This window comes from Equus przewalskii, chromosome 12, assembly GCF_037783145.1.
Source record: "Equus przewalskii isolate Varuska chromosome 12, EquPr2, whole genome shotgun sequence".
Lineage (NCBI taxonomy): Eukaryota > Metazoa > Chordata > Mammalia > Perissodactyla > Equidae > Equus > Equus przewalskii.
The window spans coordinates 22,797,644-22,816,434 of record NC_091842.1 but is presented as its reverse complement, the minus strand read 5'-3'; the positions used below and the strand labels follow the sequence as shown (position 1 = coordinate 22,816,434).

Here is an 18,791-nt window from a genome sequence, read left to right as displayed (position 1 = left end):
ACCATTGAGCATCTACTTGGCACGTGTGCAGTAACTCACAGGGAAGGATTTAAATCTCAGGGCCCGCCCAATGATGCAGCGTTTAAGTTCTCACACACCACTTCGGTGGCCTGGGGTTTGCCAGTTTGGACCCTGGGCACAGACCTACCCAGCTCTCATCAAGCCATGCTGAGGCACGCATCCCACATATAAAGTAGAGGAAGACGGACATAGGTGTTAGCTCAGGGCCAATCTTCCTCAAAAAATAAAATAAAATAAAATAAAATCTTTCCAACTGTTAATGTTGCTAACAGAAGTGCAGAGGTGGAGGAAAGAAACGGCAAGTATTTGAGAATACCCAAGACCAAAGCTGTTGAGTGATTACTATAGACGATCTACGTCGGCCACCGTGATGGCTGCCTTAGAATCTGATTTTCCAGATGCACAGTTAAGGATACAGAGGCACTGATGTGCTGTCTTAGGAAGAAGATGGAGCTTGGGTGTCTGTTAAATTGGAATTTGAAGGTGGTCAGGGTTGCTATCCCCTCTCTGATTTTCCCAGCTTCTCGCACCCGCAGTTGAAGAAGCCGTGTCCTGATAGTCTCAGGCAGACTAGTTCCGCCGATTCCTTATTCCCAGTGCAGGTTTGCTTTTCTCTCTGCGTCTTTCTTTTCTGTTTATGACACCACCATCTTAGTTGCTGAAGTTTCCAACCTTGACCGTTGGCCCCTGTACCTTTGTCCTTCTTATGTCTTCTCCTGTCATTAACCTCAGGGCCACCTCCACCCCTTATCTTCTGGCTGTCCTTCCTTGGGCTCCTCACGGGATGCGACCATCACTTCCATCCACTTGAGTCCTTCATGGGCCTGGCCTTGCCTTGGACCTTTGGGTGACTCTGAGTCTCTCCTCCTCCAAGAGCATCATTATGGGGACCCACTGGGAAAATCCTCTACTTTGGCTCTGCTCCCAAGGTCTCCTCCTACACCAGCTCGTGCTGCCTTTTCCCTTTCACAGGAAGCGTGTGAGATTAACTGTTTTGACTCTTTTCTCTTGTTTTAAAGAAAGCAACACCAAGATGTGTGTTTCCTCCCAGAAAGGCTAGAGATAGGCAGTAAGGAAGGGGAAAATGTGTCTGAATTATCCCCTCAATACCTGCCTCAATATCTAGCATGTCAGGCCACACTGAGTAAAATCACAAGAGTTATTTGCTCTTTATCTAGTTGGCCCTTTGATGGTTCTAACATCCTCAATCCTTCACTGGTTGACCACAACATATGCTTAAAGTACTCCAAACCTGTTCCACTCTGATCGAGGTCCATATTCCACCCCAACTGCCAAACTTGGCAAAATCGTATTCTATGAGGACCAAGTCCCTCCAGTGTGAATTTTCTCAAAATCGCTCTTATCTACATCAAATTTATATTTGTAGTTGTCCCTCCCTGGTTTTTCTTCTTGTCTCCAATAAAAAAATTTCCGTCGGTATTATAATCAAGCTGAAAATGTACGTGATCCATGACCCAGTATTTTTTTCTGTCTATTCATCTCCTTGCCTATTTTCCTGTTGACTTAATCTACTTATTTTTTTCTGGAAGGTCTCTTTAGTTATTAAGAGGATGAGGCTGCAGAGAGAGCCATACTAATTATGTGTGTCCCTTTCCTCCAGAATCTCAAACTCCCCCAAAATAGACACAGAGGTCAGACACTGTCATCGTGGAGCTCAGAGGTCAGTGGGGAGGATGGAGTATGAATAAAGTGTTACAATGCAACGTAAGTACTATAACGGATGTCCACTCCAGGTACGGGTGTGGCACAGAGCAGCGGATGAACTCAGTGGGGTGGAGGCAGGAAAGCGTTACAGTCAAGGAACAGCTGAGCTGGATCTTAAATAATTAGTAGTTCAGTGGACAAGGTGGGGAGGTAGCCATTAAATATTTGTTAGATTAGTAAACGAAGGGCATATCCCACAGAGAAAACAACGGGTGCCAAAAGAGTGACGAAGTGACACAGCTCTGTCTCTTCAGGAAAAGTGCAGGCTCAGTCTAGCTAAAGCAGGTGGGAGGAAGAGAGAGCTGGCAAATGGGCCTGAGAGCTAACAAACTAAAATAAAGAATATACCTAAGAAAATTAGATGAAGGAAATAATGCTGATAAAAGCAGAAAATACTGGTTTAAAACTCATAAAACAGCATTAACAGATAATTCCAATAATTCTTTCTTCAATAGAAAGAAAGAACAAGAGAGGAGAGACAGCAAGAGATAGGAAAGGCAGGAAGAAGGGAAGGAGGGAGGATAGAAAGAGGTCTTGTAAGTTTAATCAGGGGAAAAGGAAAACACGTACAAAGTAAATGTATTGAAAGTGTATTTATAGAGGACTCGATACTTCCCAGGTCCTGGGCAAGGTGTTGGGGACAAACAGCTGTATAGACAGACACGTTGTCTGCCTCTGAGGAGCTGAATTTTAATGAAGAAAGTGCTTCTTTAAACACATAACTATACAGACAAAATATTACCCACTAATTGATAGGGTTGTGAAGGCAAATTAAAGAATACACTGAGAGGTTGTAGCAAGGTCAGAAATGAACTTGGGGCTGGGTGCTGGATCGTGAAAGGCTATCTGAAGATGTGGCGTTTCAGCCAGCATCTGGGAGAGGAGGATGAGTTAACTAGGCAAAGAGTGAGTGCAGAAGCAATCCAGGGAGAAAACCAGCCCGTGTGAAGGTCTTGAGGTAGGAAAGTCCAAGTCACTGGAAGAAGGTGAGTGGGGCTGCAGTGAACAGAGGAAGCAGAGAGTTTCCAAGACTTGCAGGGAGGGTGCCAACAGTGTCAGTTTGGCCAGGACTAGGGGGAGGGTCCTGGCATGTGAGACTTTCAGATTTAAAACTGGGACAGTCCCAGGCAAACCTGGATGAATTGGTCACCCTATTTACAGGTCTCATTCAAGATTTTGGACCTTAGCAGCAGAACAATGTGGCAGCCATAATCAAGGCAGCCATAGTGAGGATGGACAGAAATGGATGGATTCAAGAAATATTTAGATGTAAATTGATAGCACTTGAGGACAAAATGATAGCCAGGGAAGTAGGTAGGGCAGGGGGAATAATCAGGAATGAACTGCAGATTTTCTGGCTTTGGAACCTAGAAGGATATGCATAAAAAAAGAATTAATATGCAAACAAAAGACACTAAATTTCTTTGACATCAGCTGTCAAGTGAGAGCTCGAGGTTTGATCACATTTGAGCACACGGGAATAAATTGTGGTACCCTCCATCTCTCCCATCCCTGGGATTGAAACAGAAAGTGGGCCTGGTAGAAACCCAAACGTGCTCCAGACAGAATTGGAATTCAGTTTCAACCTTTAAAGAAGTGGAGTGTTCCTCACCCTGATAAGGGAATATTACTCAACATAATAAGAAAAAGGAAAACAGGAAGCCTTTGTTACAGACCGCATTCATCCTGCATTCAGATGGCATGTCAAGAACTGTGTTACTCTTGTCCCCCGACCAACCCTTAGACTCCCGTAATTAACCCAGAGGAAATTGTGACTGAATTATGAAGTCCTTTCAAAACCAAACATTTGACACATCTGTTATAGAAAACTTACAAAAAGCACAGTGGATGCTTCTAAATTTTATAATTACGTTAATTCAAACTTAAAGACACTCCCATGAATTTTATAAAAAATATTTCCAACTCAGATCACAGAATTTGTTCTGCCTGCCTTTGGGATGTGGGGAATATTTGCTGTGTGCACTAAATTTACTTCTTTGACTGCCCATGTCACGAGAGCACAGGACTAGAATGAAGACGAGCACGGGAGACCAAGGTTGAGAGTTTATTGAACATGAAGGTCTCATCCACATTTGAAAGCACAATCCCGGTGAGACCTCAGTCGTGTATGTAGACGGGTGAGAACTTGCTTCCAGTGCCCCTGAATCCCAAATGGAAGGATGCTTTTCCTGTATGTGGGAGCCGAACGCCAGGGCTGGGAAGGGCTGCCAGAATCATTCAGCCCAGTCTTACATCCGCAGTCTGTTTTTCAACACTCCTTCACTCGTTTATTAATTTAACAAATATTATTGGCACCTGCTGTATACACGGCTCTCTTCTAGGGACTTGGGATCTGGTGGTGAACAAAACAGACACCAGTTCCTCCTGTCGTTGACGTTATGTTCTAAAGAAAGGATTCGAGTAGTAAACAATAAGAATAAGCGGTAAACATAGTGAATAAGTAAGTTACATAGTACCATAGGTTGGAAGGTCAAAACAGTGCAACAGAGAAATAGGAGGGCAGGGAAAGAAATCAGAGCGATGGTGAGGAGGCAGGGTGCAGCTTAAATAAGGTGGTTGAGTAGCTCCTTGTGAAGATGATGTTTGAAAGCAGATTTGAAAGAGGTGAGGCAGTTAGCCACGGGGCTCTCTGGGAGGAAAGCCTGGCTGGTGGTTTTATTTCCCTCCAAGACAGTCCCGAGTGCTCTAAAGTGGGATGTTTAGCAAAGTGCTCCACTGGGTTCAGAAGCTGGGCTTTGCTCAGGTCCCACTCATGAGTCGTGTGTCCTAATCAATTTGTTCTAGAGTACTCTAAATAGCCCACCACCCTCACAAGTCCCCTGCTCCCAGAGCCCCTGCTTCGGCTCTCCCTGTTGTAGGATAATGGATGTCGTGGAATTGTCTGTTTAGGCGTCCACCTTCTGCAGGAGGAAGTACAGAAGCTCCGAGATTAGGCCACACAGGGTCGAAACCTGCTTCTGCCGCTGACTGGCTGTCTGTCCTTCATCAGGTCATTTAACCTCTGTGAGTCTCAGTTTCCTTATCTGTAAAGACAAGATGATCATGTCTCTTCAATGGGGGTGTCATTAGTATTCCCAGAGAAATTGTGTGTATAGCGCTTGGCATGGTGCTTGGCACACAGTAAGCACGTAACTAAAACTAAGACTCTGGTGGTGCCCACTCCAGTGCCATCTCCTTGAGGGCAAGGCCCCTCTTGTCTTCCATTCTAGTTGACCAGTGCCTGGCATAGAGCCTGGCCCGTGTAAGGATGGTCGTGAGCAATGGAGTGCAGTTTGTCCAGGAACACCCAGGAGAACACACCCGAAGCCTCACTGGAGGACTCAGCCTCCTCGTCTGGTTGGTAAATAGCCACCCATCCATCCGTTCACCAGGATGATGAGTTTTCACACACACACCGAATTGGCTGTTATCCCTCTTTTTTCCCTGAATTGACTGTCTAGGGAAGAGAAGATTAGCCAGCATGGGGACATGTATGGCAAAGTTTTCTCCCCTACAAGAAAGACTCTAATAAAAGACATTGTTTCTTATCCAAATTATAGCATTTCTTGGCCCTTTTTCCTTTCAAAATGTGCTTTTTGTCTAAAATTGAAGCGTAATAATAATAATAAAATTCTCTAGAGTGTCAGGCTCCAAGTTAAAGGTAGTCTGTGATTCTGTATATAGAAGAGCTTCATAAAGAGAATCAGAACTCTGATCCCAAATGCCTCGCAATGTGGGTAAAAAGGTACCAAATTAAAAAGACTGTTGCCAAGTTTCCTTTCTTACTGTGTTTTGAGATTCAGAACTATAACGGCATGGCGCTCAGACTCTGTCAGTATGCATTGGACTCTGGTGGCTAATGTGCAAAGTCCATAATTACCCAGCCCTTCTGGATGTCCCAGCAGGAACAAGTGGTGAGGACCTGCAGGCATCTCTGAGCCTCCTGAGGTTGAGGGCCGGAGGGTGGAAACCCCATTCTGGGCCAAGGGAAGTGGCAAGATGGTCATTGTTGCTGTGAGCTGGTTTGAATACAGATGTGAGGTGAAGAGGTGATAGTGCTGTGACGCTGTCTGCTGTCCAGGCTTGTGGCCCCAGTCCAGCCTGCAGCCTGTCGCTGTGAATACATCTGATGGGCGGCTGTGGCAGTGACTCCTCCTTCCACAGCAGTCTCCTGGCCTGTCGAGGGTGTGTCCACAGCTGAACAGAAATCCCACCAGTTTTCCACTTTGCCCTGGAACAAAGGTTGACCCAGAGCCTCTGAGCTAATTCTGGCCACTGCTTGTTCTGTCAGTAAAGTTTGACTGGAGCACACCCGCGCCCGCCCGTTTATGGACTGTCTGTGAGGGCTTTTGAGCTATGATGGCAGAATTGAGTGGTTGTAGCAGGGGCCTGCAAAGCCTAAAATGTTTATCATCTGACCCTTTACAGAAATGTTGCCAACACCATTCTACGTGAATGAAGGTGTCTGGAGTGCTTGCACCCAGAGAAGGTTGTGAGATCGTTGTCATCACCCAGACGTGGTAGCAGACACCTGCACTCGCACTCGGATGAATCTGGGGCTGGCCTGGGACCTCGACGCAGACATCTGGTTGCAGCCGAAAGACATCGTCCCTCACCTTAAATTAAGGACGTTAACATGAAATTGACTGGTCTCGTAGTTTTGTTTGTACTTGATTTTTAAGTTTGTTTTGGTTTTAGAGTTGTGTAAGAGCTAAAAGAATAAGGAAGTTTTACCAGGATGTCTGTTTGTAAATATTTAATTTATGTTTGAATAAAAGTAATTCAAGTGACACTAGAGCTCCTGGAGCAGTTTCGGAGGGGGATTTGTACATGACTCAGGTTGGAGAAACATGGCTGAAGCTTCTCCCTCTGCCCTTCACGCTGGCTTCCCTGCCTTCTGTTCTCTCTCTGCTCTAAGCTATATCCTTTAACCCAGGGCTGGCAGACATCTTCTGTGCAGGGTAGATAGTAAATATTTTTGATGATCTCTGCTGTTTAGCACAAAAGTGGCCAGAGACAAGGCGTAAACAAATGAGCATGGCCGTGTTCCACTAAAACTTTAATTATGACACTAAAATTTAAATTTCCTACAATTTTCATGTGCTATAAAATATTCTTCTTATTTTGATTGTTTTTTAACCATCTGAAAATGCAAAACTCATCCTTAGCTCCTGAGCCATAAAATAAAAAGACAAGGGACTGGATTTGGCCCAAAGGCCATAGTTTGCTGACCCTCGTCCTTTGATATCAATGAATGTGTCTTTCCAAACAGTAAATTTTATTGTGTTCTTGCTTGAAATCTGCACTTGGACCCATGTTTCTTATTGGGTTAAGTCCATTCACCAGGCATAGCACTTCCTCCTTTAGGATATTTTTCCAATCCCATTTTCTTCTCTAGCCCTTGATGAAATCTGTGCTCTGAACACATTGAACTCATTATTGTTCCTCTGTTTTCCTGCCTTCTTTTTTTCATGTCATCTTGCCTTTTTCATGCAGTCTTAGCCCAGAACACCCATCCCCTCATTCTCCCCTGGCAGCGCCCTAAATGTTCCTCCTGACCCATCCCTCCTGCACAGTGTCCCGTCCGCACAAGCCCACAGGCTGCTCCTTCCTGTTCCCACCTGGTACTCAGTGTCCTATTAGAGAGAGCACTTATGAGGGTGAAGTCTAATTGTTTATCTGAGGGGTTTCTTGCCCTGATCACAGGAGCCTTTTGAGACAGAGATTCTGGCAATTTATCAACATCTAGCATGGTATCCTGACACGAAGTAGATGGTCAAGAAACATTGGCTTAGCGAATGCTTGAGCAATTATTAGTAATAGAAATAACAGCTACTATTTATGAGTCCTTTTTATCCTTCAGACACTGTACTGAGCACTTTGCATGTATGATCTAGTTAGTATATCAGGTTCAATGCTGTTTTCCCTCCCATTCAGGTTTTTATTCGGTCACAACTCCTTAATGTCATAAGGTAATTACTAAATACTCAACACGAGAATTTTAGGCATCAAAGACAGGTTGATGGGGAAAATATTTGAGTCGCTCAAGTCCCATTGGCACTGCTTCATGATTAAGCTAATTCCATCTTCTTGCCCTATAGCAGCCCCATGCCCTACAAGAAACAAAAGCCTACCAAGTTCTTACTAAAGAAAAGATAAAAATAAACTGTTGGCATTTCAGCAGAATTCTGCTTCATCTTTGTCACTGGGCGAAATTAGGGGTATGCCCTGCGTTAGTGGAGTTGCTTGAACATAAATGAAGCCCGGGTTGAGTCAGAGAGGGCCCCAGAGACCTGACTGTGCATCTTCTGGTTGAGGCGAGAAGAATCCCTTTGTTTGGCAGTGGCTGCTTTCCAAATTGAGAGAGTTCTTAACGACTCTTCAACTGCATTACATCCTGAGGATAATTAGTAATGTTGCTGCTCAGCTCTTCAGCACCAATCAATCAAAGAAGATACACAGAACATGCAATAAATCCAGAGTCTGAACCCATTCCAGGGTGGAAAAGGCATCTCCTTCAAGGTTCAATAAAAGAAATCCATCCTCCTGAGAAATGTATTTAGAGGGGCAAAATTTAAATAAATAAGAGGTTCTTGTTAGTTTTTGTGCAATTACAATTCATTTTTGTCTTGTTCTTCAATGGTTGAGGATACATGGTAGAAAGGTCTTTATGAGAAAACATAATAAAGTGCAAAGTAGGTGAGCTGCTGAGTTTTTCTGAAAACTTGGGATAGTGCCACCTTTTCTAGCTATCTGTCCCAAAGCTCCTTTCCAGAAGTGTTTACTGGTTCATTCCTAGCCTGTGGCATGAACTGTGGCAGATGCTGGGGCAGTGACAGAGCCTACTCAAGTGTAGAGTCTGCCTTTGCCCCGTCTAGGCAGGAAGACTCTTCCCTAAACTGAGTGAAGAGGGGATAGTCAACCCTTTGGGGCTGCTACTGAGCAAGGATGAGAGAGATGAGTACAGAGAAATTCTCAGTGAGTTTGACAATGCTGGAGCAAGCGTGAGGTTGCTTGAGGAGTGAATGAAAAGAGAGGGAGTGGAAAAGATGGGTGTAGACAAACTGTTTTAATAAAATTTGCTATGAAAGTCAGAGTCACATTGGCAGTAGTGTGCAGGGGAGGGTAAGATCCCAAAGAACCTTTTGTGAGCATTTTTTTAGTGGAAGAAGCTAATTTCAAAAGAATTCCTGATGGCAATTGTTGATCTTTTTTCTGTCCTTATAATGTCATCCTTTCGAAAATGTCATGTAAATGGAATCATACAGTAAATCCCTTTCTGAGTCTCTCTTCTTTCCCTTGGCAAAATGCATTTCAGATTCCTCCACATTGTTGTGTGTCTCAACGATTCATTCCTTTTTATTGCTGAGCAGTATCCCTCTGTATGAACCTACCACAGTTTCTTTATCCGTTCACCAAAGGGCATTTGCATCATTTCTAGTTTTTGACGATTGTGAAGAGAGAGCTGCAATAAACATTCACACGCAGGTTTTTGTGTCTACATGTTCTCCTTTGTCTTGGGTAAAGACCCAGGAGTGGGATTGCTGAATTATATGATAATTGTATGTTTATTTTTACAATAAACTGCTGAATTATTTTCTAAAGTGGCTGTACCATTTTGCTGTGTGTAATTAGTTCAAAAGTTAGTGAATAAAGTTAAAATTTATGAAAAGCCAAAGGCAAGGATCTGGTAAAGAGGGAGAGGTCAAAGATACAGAATTGAGGGGGGAAAGGTGAATCTTAAAATTTCCAGAGAGTGACATCAGCATCATGGCAGAGTTAGCTCTCCCTCTAAACTCTCCCCTCTAAGATACAATGAAAAGGACATTCATACCCCAACAGAGGACACCCACACAACACAAAAGACATCTGAGAGACCCACGTAGCCATATGTCAGAAGATGGAGGTGCTAGACACCCCCCCCAACAGAGGAAGTGGAATGAGGTAAAAGAAAGCTTGTCTTCCTCCCCCAAGGGCAGCACCCCAGGAGCCAGCAGCCTCCAAGAAGAAAGAGGGGAGGGAGCAGCGGCCCTCCATGGGAACACCATAGATCAAGTTCCCTTACAGCACTGGGGAAAGCCCCCCCAGAGAGGTGACTAACTATCATGGGAGTGTCTGCATCAAGCCAACACCCCTGGAGAGTAGATGGTGTGAGCAGAGCAAGAAGCCCCTGAGATCACGCAGGAGAAAGAAAGCACACCCCATCCAGTGTCCCAGCCCAGCACCTGGGAGCTGTCCTATGGATCACAGTGTGGTAAAAATATGTAGCTCTTGACCCCCATCCAGTTGCAACGGGTGGAAGTGGCAATCAAATGCTACCACAATGTGAAAGCACAAATCCATGCCATCTATCAGTATGAAAAAATATATTAAATCTCCAGACCAGAAGGAAAATGACAAGTACCCAGAAGTCAATCCTGAAGACACAGAAATCTGTAACCTAAATGACTGAGAATTCAAAATAGCTATCACTAAAAAACTCAATGAGTTAAAAGGGAATGCAGATAGACAGTTAAACAAGTTCAGGAGCTACTTCACAAGAGAGATTAAAACTATAAGGAAGAACCAATTAGAAATATTGGGAATGAAAAACACAATGTGTGAGATAAAGCAGAATATGGATTCACTGAACAATAGAGCTGATATCATAGAGGAACGAGTCAGCAACATTGAAGACAGAAATATAGAAATGCTTCAGATGGAGGAGGAGAGAGAACGAAGACTAAAAAGAAATGAAGAAAGTCTCCGAGAAATATCCGACTCAATTAGGAAATACAACATAAGGATTATAGGTATTCCAGAGGGAGAAGAGAAGGAGAATGGAGAAGAAAGCTTTTTAAAGAAATAATAGCAGAGAATTTTCCAAACCTTGGGAAGGAGATGAAAATCCAAGTGAAAGAAGCCAACAGATCTCCTAACTATATCAATGTAAAAAGACCTACTGCAAGGCATATAGTAGTGAAGGTGGTAAAAGTCAATGACAAGGAAAAAATATTAAGGGCAGCAAGGCAGAAGAAAATAACTTACAAAGGAACCTCTATCAGGCTTTCAGTGGATTTCTCAGCAGAAAACTTATAGCCTAGGAAAGAGTGGAATGATATATTAAAATTTATGAAAGACAAAAACTCTCAGCCAAGAATACACTATCCCATGAAAATATCCTTCAGATATGATGGAGAAATAAAAATTTTCCCAGATACACAACAGCTAAGGGAGTTTATCACCACAAGCCCCCCCCCCAAGAAATCCTCAAGAAGCCCCTCATACCTGGAAAACAAGAAGAAAGGAGTTACAAAGCCCTGAATAAGAAGATAAATAGATAGACAAAATCAGAAAATTGTAGTTATCCATCAGAACAGGTTAGCGAATACTCAAGTAAAACATTAAAGAAAAAGGGAAGGAAAACACCAAAAGCAAAGATAATCTTGTCACTTTAACCACAAACTCACAACACAAGATGGAATAAGATGTGACAAAAACAACTTAGGAGGGGGAGTAGAAAGGGACTGAATTGGCTTAGTCTAAGGAAATAAGAGGCCATCAGAAAATGGAGTATCTTATCTATGAGATTTTGCATACAAACCTCATAGTAACCACTAAACAAAAAAGTAGAACACAGACACAAATAATAAATAAGGAGAAAATTAAGAAAACCAGTATAAAAAAACTATCTAACTGAATTGGTAGTCCAAAATACATAGGATAAGAAAAAAAGGAAATGCCGGAGAACTGGAAAATGAGCAAAAAAAAAAAAAAAAAAAAAGCAGTATTAATCCTTCTTGTATCGATAACCACTCTAACTGTAAATGGATTGAAGTCTCCAATAGAAAGATACAGAGTGGTGAGATGGATTAAAGAAAAGACCCAACAATATGCTGCCTCCAAGAAACACATCTCAGCTGCAGTGACAAACAAAAGCTCAGAGTGAAGGGATGGAAGATGATACTCCAAGCTAATGGGAAACAAAAGAAAGCAGGTGTTGCAATATTTATATCAGACTAAGTAGACTTCAAGATAAGACAGGTAAAGAGAGACAAAGAGGGGCAGTATATAATGATCAAAGGAACACTCCACCAAGAAGACATAACACTTATAAATATCTATGTACCCAACACAGGAGCACCAAAGTACATAAAGCAGCTATTAACAAACCTAAAAGGAGACATTAGCAACAACACAATAACAGCAGAGGACCTCAACACTCCAGTCACATCAATGGATAGATCATATAGACAGAAAGTCAGCAAGGAAACAGTGGAATTAAATGAAAAACTAGACGAGATGGATTTAATAGGTATATATAGAACACTCCATCCAAAAACAGCAGAATACACATTCTTCTCAAGTTTGCACGGAACAGTCTCAAGGATAGACCACATGTTGGGAAACAAGACAAGCCTCAATAAATTTAAGAAGATTGAAATAATGACAAGCATCTTTTCTGACCACAATGCTATGAAACTAGAAATTAACTACAAGAAAAAAGCTGAGAAAGGGACCAAGATCTGGAGACTAAACAACATGCTACTGAACAACAAATGGATCATTGAAGAAATTAAAGGAGAAATCCAAAAATATCTGGAGACACATGAAAATGAAAACATACCATACTGACTCTTAGGGGATGCAGCAAAAGCAGTACTAAGAGGGAAATTCATTGCAATACAGGCTCACCTTAACAAACAAGAAAAATCCCAAATAAGCAATCTCAAACTACACCTAACTGAATTAGAAAAAGAAGAACATCAAAGCCCAAAGTCAGAAGAAGGAGGTAAATAATAAAAATCAGAGCAGCAATAAATGCAATGAAAAGAAAAACAACAATAGAAAGGATCAACAAAACAAAGCTGGTTCTTTGAGAAGATAAAGAAAACTGACAAACCCCTAGCCAGACTTACAAAGAAAAAAAGAGAGAAAGCTCACATAAATAACATTAGAAATGAAAGAGGAGAAATTACAATGGATATGACAGAAATACAAAATATTATGAGAATACTAGGAAAAGCTATATGTCAACAAATTGGGCAATCTAGAAGAAATGGATAAATTCTTAGACTCTTACAACCTCCCAAAGCTGAATCAGGAAGAAAAAGGTAATCTGAATAGACAAATCACAGGTAAAGAAATTGAAACAGTAATCAAAAACATCCCAAAAAATAAAAGTCCAGGACCAGACGACTTCCCTGGAGAATTCTACCAAACATTCAAAGAGGATTTTAATACATATCCTTCTCAAACTATGCTAAAAAATTGGGGCAGACAGAATACTTCCTAACACATTCTATGAGGCCAATATCACCCTGATACCAAAGCCTGACAAGGACAACACCAAAAAGGAAAACTACAGGCCAATATTTCTGATTAACATAGATGCAAAAATCCTCAACAAAATATTGGCAACCCAAATACAGCAATATATCAAAAAGATCATACACCATGATCAAGCGGCATTTATACCAGGGACACAGGGATGGTTCAACAACTGCAAGTCAATCAATGTGATGCACCACATTAACAAAAGGAGGAATAAAAACCCCATGATCATCTCAACAGATGCAGAGAAAAGCATTTGACAAGATCCAACAGCCACTGATGATAAAAACTCTTAACAAAATGGGGATAGAAGGAAGTTACCTCAACATAATAAGGGTCATATATGACAAACCCCAAAACTGAACGCCATCCTTCTGAGAACAAGAACAAGACAAGGGTGCCCACTCTCACCACTCTTATTCAGCATTGTACTGCAGTTTTTGTCCAGAGCTATCAGGCAAGCAAAAGGAATAAAAGGAATTCAAATAGGAAATGAAGAAGCAAAATTCTCACTGTTTGCAGATGACATGATTTTATATATAGAAAACCCTAAAGAATCCATTGGAAAACTATTAGAAACAATCAACAACTACAGTAAAGTTGCAGGGTACAAAATCAACTTAGGAAAATTAGTTGCATTTCTATACTCTAATAATGAACTAATAGAAAGATAACTCAAGAATACAACCCCATTTATAATTGCAACAAAAAGAATAAAATATCTAGGAATAAATTTAATCAAGGAGGTGAAAGTCTTATACAATGGAAACTATAAGATATTACTGAAAGAAATCGATAATGACATAAAGAAATAAATATTCCATGCACATAGATCAGAAGAATAAAGATAGTTAAAATGTCCATAGCACCCAAAGCAATCCACAAATTCACTGCAATCCCAGTCAGAATTCCAATGACATTCTTCACAGAAATAGAACAAAGAAACTTAAAATTCATTTGGGGCAACAAAAGACCCCAAATTGCTAAGGTAATCCTGAGAAAAAACAGCAAAGCTGGAGGGATCACAATCCCTGACTTCAAAACATACTGCAAAGCCATAGTAATCAAAACAGCATGGCACTGGTATAAACACAGGCACACAGATCAATGGAACAGAACTGAAAGCCCAGAAATAAAACCACACGTTTACAGACAGCTAACCTTTAACAAAGGGCTAAGAACATACAACGGAGAAAAGACAATCTCTTCAATAAATGGTGTTGGGAAAACTGGACAGCCACATGCAAAAGAATGAAAGTAGACCAATATCTTATGCTATATACAAAAATAAAATACAAATGGATCAAAGACTTGAAGGTAAGACCTGAAACCATAAAACTTCTGGAAGAAAATATAGATAGTACACTCCTTGACATTGATCATAAAAGGATCTTTTTGAATACCATGTCTTCTCAGACAAGGGAAACAAAAGAAAAAATAAACAAGTGGGACTTCATCAAAACTTTCCTGCAAGGCAAAGGAAACCAGGATCAAAACAAAAAGACAACACACCAATTGGGAGAAAATATTTGCAAATCATATATTGGACAAGAAGTTAATCTCCATAATATATAAAGAACTCACATGACTCAGCAACAAAAATACAAACAACTTGATCATAAATAGGCAGAGGATATGAACAAACATTTCTCCAAAGAAGATATACAGATGGCCAGTAGGTACATGACCAGATGTTCAACATCACTAATCATCAGGGAAATGCAAATCAGAACTACACTAAGATATCACCTTACACAGATGAAAATGGCTATAATCACTAAGGCAAAAAAATAACAAATGTTGGAGAGATTGTAGAGAAAAGGGAACCCTCATACACTGCTGGCGGGAATGCAAACTGGTGCAGCCACTATGGAAAACACTATGGAGATTTCTCAAAAAACAACATTAGAAATACCATATGACCCAGCCATGCCACTACTGGGTATCTATCCAAAGAACTTGAAATCAACAATTCCAAGTGACTTATGCACCCCTATGCTCATTGCAGCATTATTCACAATAGCCAAGACGTGGAAGCAACCCAAGTGCCCATCGACCGATGATTGGATAAAGAAGATGTAGTATATATGTATGATGGAATACTACTCAGCCATAAAAAAGCAAAATCATCCCATTTGCAGCAACGTGGATGGACATGGGCGGTATTATGTTAAGTGAAATACGCCAGACAGAGAAAGACAAACACGTATGATTTCACTCATGAGTGGAAGATAAACAAACACACAAACAACGAGAACAGTTCAGGGGTTACTCTGGGAAGGGGGCTGGGGCGTGGGCACAGGGGGTGAAGGGGAGTGCTTGTATGATGACGGACAAGTAATAATGTACAACTGAAACTTCACAATGTTGTAAACTATTATGAACTCAATAAAAAAAAATTCCAGAAAGAAGTGAATGGGATGCAGTGAAGAGAAGCAGGTGCTGGCCTCACACAGAGAAACACCACCTTTCTCACTGGAAGAGGAGACAAGGTGGGTGGGGGTGGGTGCAGTTATTGGCTTGTTAGCAGGAAGTTGAGAGGAAGTTTCCATCTTTGAAACAGAAACTAGCAAAAGAGAAAAGGGGAGGTGGAAGTTTGAGAAGAGCGGAGATTTAAAGCAGTCTGCAGAGTGTGGGGAAACGAGCTGCCTGGAGAAATGTGGTAAGATGTCGGGCAGTGTTGGGCTGGTGATCGGTGATACCAGTCTGCTCGCTGGAAGCAAATGAGTTTATGATACCAGCCAGAGAGTAACTGAAGTGCTGGACGGTTGGTCCCAGGCTGGACAGACAAGCAAGTGAAGGCAGGCAGGGATGATGGATAGAAAGTCAAAGAGTTAGTTCAATTATTAAGCTATTCTTCCAGCTTCAAACTCATGTGGAGTTGGGATTGATACTCTGTAAATGACATTTCTGCATGGCCAGCTGGCTTCCTATTAGATTCTCCCAATAGAGAGAGAGAAAGGGAGAAAGAGGGAGAGAGAGAGACAGAGAACACTAGAGGATGATTGCAAGGCTGAAGGTGGGAGAAGGGACTTGCTCATTCCCGTGCGCCCGTTGTTGCTGCGACCATCCCCCTTGCAATGCTTCACCGTGTTGTCAGTGACGCTTCCTTCTGGAAGCTGCAGTTGAGTCCAGTTTGCAGCTCTTCCAGCCTCTCAGAACCAGCTTCATGGCACCCTCTCCAGGGCAGCCGCAGCAGCCAGCAGTGCCCCTCCTCTGAGATCTGGGCCCTGGGCCCATGGGCCCTCCTCCAAGCTTCCATGATTCAACACGCCCAACTTCTTCCCTTTGTTTTCCCCTTTCTAGTGGTACTAGCTGCTTCCTGCGGTTGCTCCCTCCCTTAAGGTTAGAATTTTGCCTGTTCGGTTCTCAATACCAGTTAACACTTTTTAATATTAAATTCTTTCTGTTCAAATAATTTGTTTGATTTCTTTCTCTTGAATGGGCCCTGAGGGCTCCAGGAAACACTGAACTGGTGGTACCTAAGAAGTGAAAGAGAAATAGTAATAAAAATATTTGAGGCAGTAAATTGGAAGCTTAGGAGGTTTGTGTGCTTGAATTAGTAACTTAGAGTGGAAGAGTGTGAGCGTGATGACCAGCTGGAGGCTGCTCTGGTCAGCGGATGGCTGAGATGGAGTGGGGGGTCAGGTTACTAGACGTGAGGGAGTCCCAGGCCTGAGATGCATGGCATGGCCAGTGAAACCAGCCCAGATGACGACGGGGCTGGGATGGAGAGGAGAAATGTGTGCCAAGAATTAAATAAATAACCAGGCAAAGTCTAGAATGTCATCCGATGAAAGGGATATGCAAAGAATAGGTGGTCAGAGTTGAATGACCTGAACTTCAGAAGAATAGTTTGTCTTTTAATGACATGAGCTTACAAAATTTTCCTGAGAGGTGTGCAAAAATGTGAATAAATAAAAAATATACACCAGAGGCTGGCCCCGTGGCCAAGTGGTTCAGTTCACGTGCTCTGCTACGGTGGTCCAGGCTTTTGCCAATTGGAGTCCTGGGCATGGACATGGCACCGCTCATCAGGCCATGCTGAGGCAGCATCCCACATGCCACAACTAGAAGGACCCACAACTAAAAATACATGACTATGTACCAGGGGGCTTTGGGGAGAAAAAGGAAAAATAAATCTTTAAATATACATATACACCAATATATATATACACCAAAATCCTGAATGGAAAGTCTCAGTCATCTCAGATCTTAATCCCAATAGGACTTTCTAGACCTTGATGATAAGTTCCTAATTCTCACCTGTACGAATATTATGTCAGAAACAAAGAGTAGAATTTTGAGGGGGGAATGGAGGGGAAGGAGCTTTGAATAGATACTACTATGTATTATACAACAGCAAACCGGTGACATAGGAATACACAGATCAATGGAACAGACTGGAGAGTCTGGAATTAGATCAAAGAAAATGACATGGAAGTTTAGAATATGATAAAAGTGGCATTTCACATTTGTGGGGAGAATAATTTGGAGATAATTGCTTAACCATTTGGAAAAAACTATTGGACTTACATAGGCGAATGCATAAAGGAAGCAAATGTTCGTAAGTTACAAAAGCAGGGTTAGTAATCAGTGGAAACTGACTCAGTCTTGCTGCTTGAGCCTGATATTTTTTTACCCTGCGTGGGCCTTTGGCTACTGGTATACTGTCCAAGGGCAGTCCCTTTTGTCAAGACTCTTAAGGTTGCAAGTGATGGAAAACTAAACTCAAACTGGCTTAAGACAAAGAGGGAAGTTGACATATGCCACCTAAAAGCCCAAAGACATGTTGGGATATGGCTCATCAAGAGTCTGAAATTGTGTCATTAGACCTGTTTCATATTCTTTCCAGTCTCTGACTTCCACTCTGTTGGCTTCATTCTCAGGTTCTACCACCTGGTGGCGAGATGGAGGCCAGCGTTTCTGAAGCCGACTCCTCCTAGGCTGAAGGGTAGCGGAAAGGAGGGCAAATTCTCTTCCAGCAGCAGCAGCAAAAGTCTTGCTGACTCACACGGGCTCCGGCTGGGTCACATGCCCATCCCTGAACCACTGTTACCAGGAGAATACGGAGTTTCTGTTGGCCAGGTCCAGGCCATGTGTCCTTCCCAGGATCCAAGAGTAGAGCATTAACTCCATTGAAATCACGAGTACCAAGAATCAGCAGAAGGGTCGTTCTCCAGTGGAACTCCGGGAGCTATTCCTCCAAGAAGGAGAAACTAGTAGACAGCTTAAAAATAGTAGTAATAATAACAGCAGATGTCTCCTAGATAAACTGATATGGTTGGGATTCTCCTGGTATTTGTGTTTTACAGTGGTCCCCCTTTATCCACGGTTTTGCTTTCCATGGTTTCACTTACCTACAGTCAACCATGGTCTGAAAATATTAAATGCGAAATTCCAGAAATAAACAATTCATAAGTTTGAAATTGCGCCATTCTGAGTAGCATGATGAAATCTCATACCTGGACACTCCAACCCGCCCGGGATGTGAACCACCCCTTTGTCTAGCAGATCCGTGCTGTATACGCTACCCACCTGTTAGTCACTCAGTAGCCATTTCAGTTATCAGATCCACTGTGTGGTATCACAGTGCTAGTGTTCAAGTAACCCTTATTTTACTTAATAATGGCCCCAAAGTGCAACAGTAGTGATGCTGGCAATTCAGATATGCCAAAAAGAAGCTGTAAAGTGCTTCTTTTAAGTGAAAAGTTGAAAGTTCTTGACTTAAG

At 42.1% G+C, this 18,791-nt stretch overlaps 1 long non-coding RNA gene across 1 annotated transcript in view; it reads left to right on the top strand.

The window, feature by feature from the left end:
- Nucleotides 1-16,477, top strand: part of LOC139074891 (uncharacterized) — a 258,563-nt gene extending 242,086 nt beyond the window's left edge. Inside the window, exons 3-6 of the long non-coding RNA XR_011524797.1 lie at nucleotides 1,643-1,746; nucleotides 4,657-4,770; nucleotides 6,175-9,502; nucleotides 15,465-16,477. This is a non-coding gene — a long non-coding RNA (uncharacterized lncRNA). The remainder of the gene's footprint in view (nucleotides 1-1,642; nucleotides 1,747-4,656; nucleotides 4,771-6,174; nucleotides 9,503-15,464) is intronic.
- The last annotated feature ends 2,314 nt before the right edge of the window (nucleotides 16,478-18,791 follow it).